Genomic DNA, 6673 nt, shown 5'->3' with positions numbered 1-6673 from the left:
TTCAAACTTCCTTTTATTTGTTAGAAGCTCCTTTAAAATTTTTGCATATGTAGGCATCTGTAATATAGCTTCAACAAAAGGTAAGTTAATATGCAGTTGTTTAAAAAGTTCAAGAAATTTACCGAATTGTGTATCCATACGGTCTTTCTTCAACTTTATTTGGTATGGGATTAGTGGTTTATATTCTTTTGGCATTAGATTGTCATTGTTTTCGAGTTCGACCTTCTTTCTGTTAGCTTCTTGTGGGGGCTTATTTTCAGATTCAGCTAACACTTTCCCACTCCTTAGTTTAACTGGTTTCACGTGCTCTTTTGGTTTGGGTTCAGTGTTACTAGGTTGACTTCTTGGTGGTCTTTCAGAAATTAGTTTGGCGAGCTGCCCTATCTGAATTTCGAGCCCTTGAATCGATGCTTGTTGATTTTAAGTGCTGTCTCGATATTCTAAACACGAGTTTCTGACACTAAGATGAATTTTGTTAGCATCTCCTCAAGGTTCGGCTTTTTCTATTGTTGGTAGGGTGGTTGTTGGAAGCCTGGAGGTGGTGGTCTCTGATTCCCTTACCTCCCCATGAGAAATTTGGCTGGTTCCTCCAACCTACATTGTAAGTAGTACTATAAGGATTATTTTGAGATCGAGGATTATTACCCATGTAATTTAACTACTCGTTCTCCATGTTGTGGGCATAGGGTGGGTATTCTGAATTGCTTGATCCACCTCCACTTACTTTGCACTGCATTACTGGGTGAACCTTTGAAGAACCAAGAAAACCGTCAATTTTCTTATTCAAAAGTTCTACCTGATTAGAGAGCATGGTGACCGAATCGGCGTTATAAACACCGGCTAGTTTTGTTAGCTTTGTTCTCATGACTTGCCATTGATAATTATTCAGTGACATCTCTTCTATAAATTCATAAGCATCTTCAGGTGTTTTATTATTGATAGTCCCACCAGCGGCCACGTCAAACATTTTTCGAGTCGAAGGATTCAGGCCATTATGGAACGTTTGAACCTGTAGCCAGAGTGGTAACCCATGGTGAGGGCATCTTCTCAAGAGGTCCTTGTATCTCTCCCATGCATCGTAGAGTGTTTTCAAATCCATCTGCACAAAATAAGAAATATCATTATGTAATTTAGCTGTTTTAGCTGGCGAAAAATATTTTAATAAAACCATTCAATCATTTGTTCCCAGGTAGTGATTGACCCTCGTGGTAACGAATTCAAACACTGTTTAGATTTGTTTCTCAATGAAAAAGGGAATAACCGAAGGTGAATGGTGTCATCAAAAACACCATTAATTTTAAATGTATCACATAGTTCCAAAAAGTTTGCCAAGTGAGCGTTGGGATCTTCGTCCTGCAAACCATCAAACTGAACAAATTGTTGTATCATTTGAATTGTGTTAGGTTTCAGTTCAAAAGTATTTGCAGCTACAGCAGGTCTAACTATGCTCGATTCAGTTCCTGTTAAAGAAGGTTTAGCATAATCATACATAGTGCGCGGAGCAGGATTCTGATTAACAACAACCACAGGAGGTAGCTGATTTTCTTAGTTTTCAGCCATCTCCTCGGTTGTGGTTGAAGTATCATCCTCTTGATCTTCCTCTGTGTATCATAAGCTTCACCTTATTTCTCTTTGGTTTCTGTAAACTGTACGATCGATCTCACTATCAAACAGTAATGGTCCCGATGAGTTTCTTCTAGTCATACACTATAAAAACCTGTCAGAAGAGAATAAGTGAAGATTTAGAAAAGAAAAATAAAAATTTAAATTGCAATAAAAGTAAAATGGCTAAAGTAATAAAAATCGAGTGTTCCTAATACCCTAGTTCCCCGGAAACGGTGCCAAAAACTTGATACGTGATATTCGCGACAGGTTTTAAATATTTATAATTAATCATTCTTGAAACTAACTATTATCATGATAAAGACAACTATACCTATCGAACAGTAGTATAGCTTTAGCAAGACCGGATTGTCGAACCCAAAGAAACCAAGAGTACTAGTAATTACTTTATTTTTATTATCTAGCCTACAAATTAAGGGATTTGTTTATCTAAACTAATTAACTAGACTAAGAGTGCACAGAGAGAAATTGGGGAAAACTTGTCCTCTTCTAGGGTGTATTTATAGGCTTTGGAATGCCTAAGAGCCATCAAAATTGGCCTTTTTTGAATTGGAATAAACTTTGTGCTATTGCTTAAGGTCATGCCCAAGGCTATTAAATGGGCATAGGTTTGTGATCTACCCATATAAATCGTGCTTTGACCTTGCCAAAGGGACACGGCCATGTGGTCTGCCCATGTGAGGAAGTCCAGGCCGTGTTGATTTCGTATGTTGGCCTATTTTCTCCATTTTTGGCCCGTTTCTCGTTCCTTTCACTCTCTTATGCTCACTTAAGTATAAACATGAAGTTAAGGCATTAGGAGCATCAAAATCACTAATTTTAAGGAAAAATCATCCATAAAATGTGCTAAGCATGGGAATAGAAATATGTATGATTTATGGTTTATCAAATACCTCCACACTTAAGCATTTGATTGTCCTTAAGCAAAATCCTCAACTCATAATCAAAATAAATTCTTCTCAACTTATAATTTCTATCGATAATATCTCAAAATAATCCATAGGTAATCATACATTGAAAATTCAACTGAAAGAACATTAAAGTTTCAAACATTCCAAGTTGAGCATTTTATTACGAAAACATAGGTGTCTCCCCTCATCTAAGTAATTACCTTTGATTCAAAATATCACAGAGTTTCACATCCTCACTAAAGATTCACTCAAATCACTCGAGGTTTTTAAGGACAACAAATGAAGCACTCAATAGTCAATAATGAAAATTCATTACCATAGGCTTGCATGAAAACCAAATCTCCACCACTATAAATTGAGATGAAACATCAATCAAAAGGTCTTTAAAGGGTTGTAACGTGGCTTTGGTTAAAGGGTGTGGTCACAAGCTGAAAGAGACGGTTAGAATCGAGATTGAATTGAAAAATTGCCTACCTAGAAAAATGACTAGCTATCAATTGCGTACAACAGAGCTTTTTTCTTAGAATATGGAATTTAACTTCTTTAGCTCAGAAGATCACTACTACTAATATGCAAACATGTTTTTTAAAAACAAGTCAAATTACAAAATAGAATAAAACATAGCTAAGCAGCAATTCCAACTCAAATCTCGACAAAAATAGGGATTAAATTAATTTAGGGGATTTCAACAATAATATTTTATGGGTTAATATTGAGGGTAAATTAATGAATGAGTTGTTAGGCTCAAGGGGGTTCACTAAGGGTTAATTGTGAAGGTAGGCTTTTATGGAGTGAGTGGGTTAAACCTATATGCCTTTATCATTTTTGTAACACCCCAAACCCGGCCTAGACGTTATGGTCAAATCGGGTGCGTCACATCAAACCATTTTTCAAATTTGATCTTTCCGATGAAAATCCATTACTGAATCTAAATTCCTTTATAATTATTAAACTAAAGTTCTCATCAAAACGTTTACCAATTTGTTTGCCTTTGGTATATTACCTCATTTAAAATTGCAGAAGCATTTTGAAAACTTTGTTGTTGGAAGCTCGTGTTCCTTAGAAAAATCATGCCATTTTGAAATCTCGAGTTTTCCTAGACTAGCAGTTTAGTATAAGAAATCACAATCCAAATTAAAACTTAAAACCCACCTACGGCCTTATTACATAATTTAAAAACCCAAAACAAAATCTAATTGCAATTAAAAGAAACAGAAACAGTAGTGTGGCCATCTCCGAGTCCCTCACAACTCCAAACCATCTAAACTTAGGGATTACTTGCACAGTTAGAAATGGGGTGAGTTTACTCAGTGTGTAATCCCAATAACAAACAAACAGTGAATAACACGATATCGGTACAATCTGGGCCAAAGCCCTATTCATTCTTGACATATACTGGGTCGAAGCCTTTCGTTTAACGGTTACTAGGTTGAAGCCTTTTCATAAATCATATCACTGGGCCGAAGCCTTTACTATAAACGGTATGGCCCATAGGCCCATTTCAATATCACATGAAATACCAATGAATGTATGCAAGTCCACTTGGGGAGACTATTCAATCCACCATCCGCTACTCTCCACCCATACCAACCAAGCTCTCCATGTGGGGAATAACTTAACCCACCCAACCAAACTCTCCACTAGCAGCATAGCTGCTTTATCATATAACTAGAGGCCTAGCCTCTTTTAATAACTGCGGCAAAGCCCTTTTTGATAAACTGGGGCAAAGCCCTTTTCGGTAAACTGGGGCAAAGCCCTTTTAGCACTTCCTCCATTTTTATAAAACCCAACCCATGCAACATGTCATGTATGCAGAATGTCATGCCCATATTTGAATCAAACAATCACAGTCAAGTCATTCATATCACCAACATATATTCACAATCAAATCCGTCAACCACACAGTCCAAGTCAGTCACTTGCCCACAAGGGCAAAATAGTCATTTAACACCCTAGGGGCAAAATGGTAATTTTACCTTACAAGGGTATCTCGGTAATTCTACCCTACAGGGTATTTTGGTATTTCTACCTTATAAAGGTATTTCGGTAATTCTATCCTACAGGGGTATTTCAATAATTCTACCCCACAAGGGTATTTCAGTAATTCTACCCTACAGGGGTATTTCGGTAATTCTACCTTACAAGGGTATTTCGATAATTCTACCTTATAGGGGTATTTCGGTAATTTTACCTTACAGGGGTATTTCAGTAATTTTACCTTACAAGAGTATTTCAGTAATTCTACCCTACAGGGGTATTTCAGTAATTCTACCCTATAGGGGTATTTCGATATTTTACAAATCGAGAGTATTTTGATAATTTCACAAATCAGGGGTATTTTGGTAATTTTACAAGCCAAGGGTATTTTGGTAATTTTACAAACCAAGAGTATTTTAGTAATTTTACAAACCAGGGGTATTTTGGTAATTTTACTGATCGAGGGTATTTTGGTAATTTTTTAAACCAAGGGTATTTTAGTAATTTTGTAAAATGAGGGTAAAACGATAATTCCGTAAATCAAGGTTAAAACAGTATTTCTGTAAATCAAAGGTAAAATGGTAATTTTATAAATCGAGGGTAAAATGATAATTCTATAAATCAAAGGTAAAATGGTAATTCTATAAATCGAGGGTAAAATGGTAATTCTATAAATCGAGGGTAAAACAGTAACTCTGTAAATCGAGGGTACTTTGGTAATTTTACAAATTAAGGGCATTTTAGTAATTTGGTAAACTAAAGTATTCTAAACAGGGATAACAATACGAATGGGCCTAAAGCCTACTCTTGGCCCAAATGGGCCCACAAGCTCGTGTGGCCTCTTTTAGCCCAAATCTAGCCACAAATATGAGATTCACCTAGCCTAGTCCAACATTTACTACACAATCAAACAACTTATCCAATTGGGCCCGTAGGCCCATTGGGCCCACATGACCCATTTTGGTCCATCGCGTCCCGAAGTAGCCATCTTACAGCTAGAGTAGTGAGAAATACACACCTGATTGGAGACTGGAGTTAATCTACGCTCCGAGCACTCTTAGCCGATGCCCAACCCAAACGAGCATGCCTTAAAGCAAAAGGGATCAGCCAAGAAAGGTACCTTTACTCTCCTCATGGTTCTCTCTATTTAAAGCCAGCTTCGCATCCGCTCTTATGTTAGCTTCCCGATGTGGGATCCCTCCAACATCAGAGTTTAAATTCAACACCAACTCTTGCCACCCCCTGTTAGCAAAATAAATGCTCTTTGCTTGCCATGAGTTTCGAACCCTAAACCTCCTTACCAACTCTCTGACGCCACCTTCTTGCCTCTTATGTGGCACTACTTTGCCACTAGACCACAAAGCTTTTTGTGACACAATTTCTCCAACAATATTCTTAAGGCCTACCTACTACACCCAGGGTTTGATTCACCTTAAACCAAAATTTTTGCTAGAGTTATTGGTTTGAACCCAAGACTTCTCCAACACTTCTCAGCATACTTAACCACTAAAACAAGCCTTCATTAACGAAATTTACATGCACAACAAAATATTATAAGCTGCCTTCAACCGCTCCCATGCTCAAGGCCCAAAACTTCTAGGCCCAAATTCAGGGTGTTACAACTTTACCTCCCTTAAAGAAATTTCGTCCTCAAAATTTCCTACTCTTAGGCTACACCACCACACCTCCGCTGTGCACTCTGATGCTAATAATACTAACATACATCCAAAACATTTATCCATCGGAACGGATAGATTTCACATGCAAACAATTTCTACATTTCCAAAACACACACCAAATAAATACTTTTTCTAAATTCAAGCATTACAGTTTACTCTAACTAGAGAGTTCCAGTATAGTGCTACTATCTATAGTAGTTTCTCAATATAGCATTTCAATCTATAACAGTAAACAGAGTTAGAGAACTTACAGATTTGGTGCCGGAGACTTGGTGTGCCACACTTACAGTAACATCTTTTCAGAAACAAGTCAAGTTTCCTTGATAAATTTCAAAACAAAATTTTAGAAAAACCCTTTTCAAACCCCAATTTCAAAAAAAGAAAGAAAAATAACAATAATTTTCTGCTACCCATACCACAGCCGAGTTTTGTAACCTGGCTCTGATACCATTAAATGCAACACCTCAAACTCAGCCTAGACGT

The 6673-nt window shown here is 37.1% G+C and overlaps 1 non-coding gene across 1 annotated transcript; it reads left to right on the top strand.

Moving 5' to 3' along the window:
- Positions 1-1025: 1025 nt before the first annotated feature.
- Positions 1026-1131, top strand: LOC121213140 (small nucleolar RNA R71). Its single transcript, XR_005908510.1, has one exon. It is a non-coding gene; the product is annotated as a small nucleolar RNA R71 (small nucleolar RNA).
- The last annotated feature ends 5542 nt before the right edge of the window (positions 1132-6673 follow it).

The sequence above is a fragment of the Gossypium hirsutum genome, chromosome A13, assembly GCF_007990345.1.
Source record: "Gossypium hirsutum isolate 1008001.06 chromosome A13, Gossypium_hirsutum_v2.1, whole genome shotgun sequence".
In the NCBI taxonomy this organism is placed as follows: Eukaryota; Viridiplantae; Streptophyta; class Magnoliopsida; order Malvales; family Malvaceae; genus Gossypium; species Gossypium hirsutum.
This window is presented reverse-complemented; position numbering and strand designations above follow the sequence as displayed.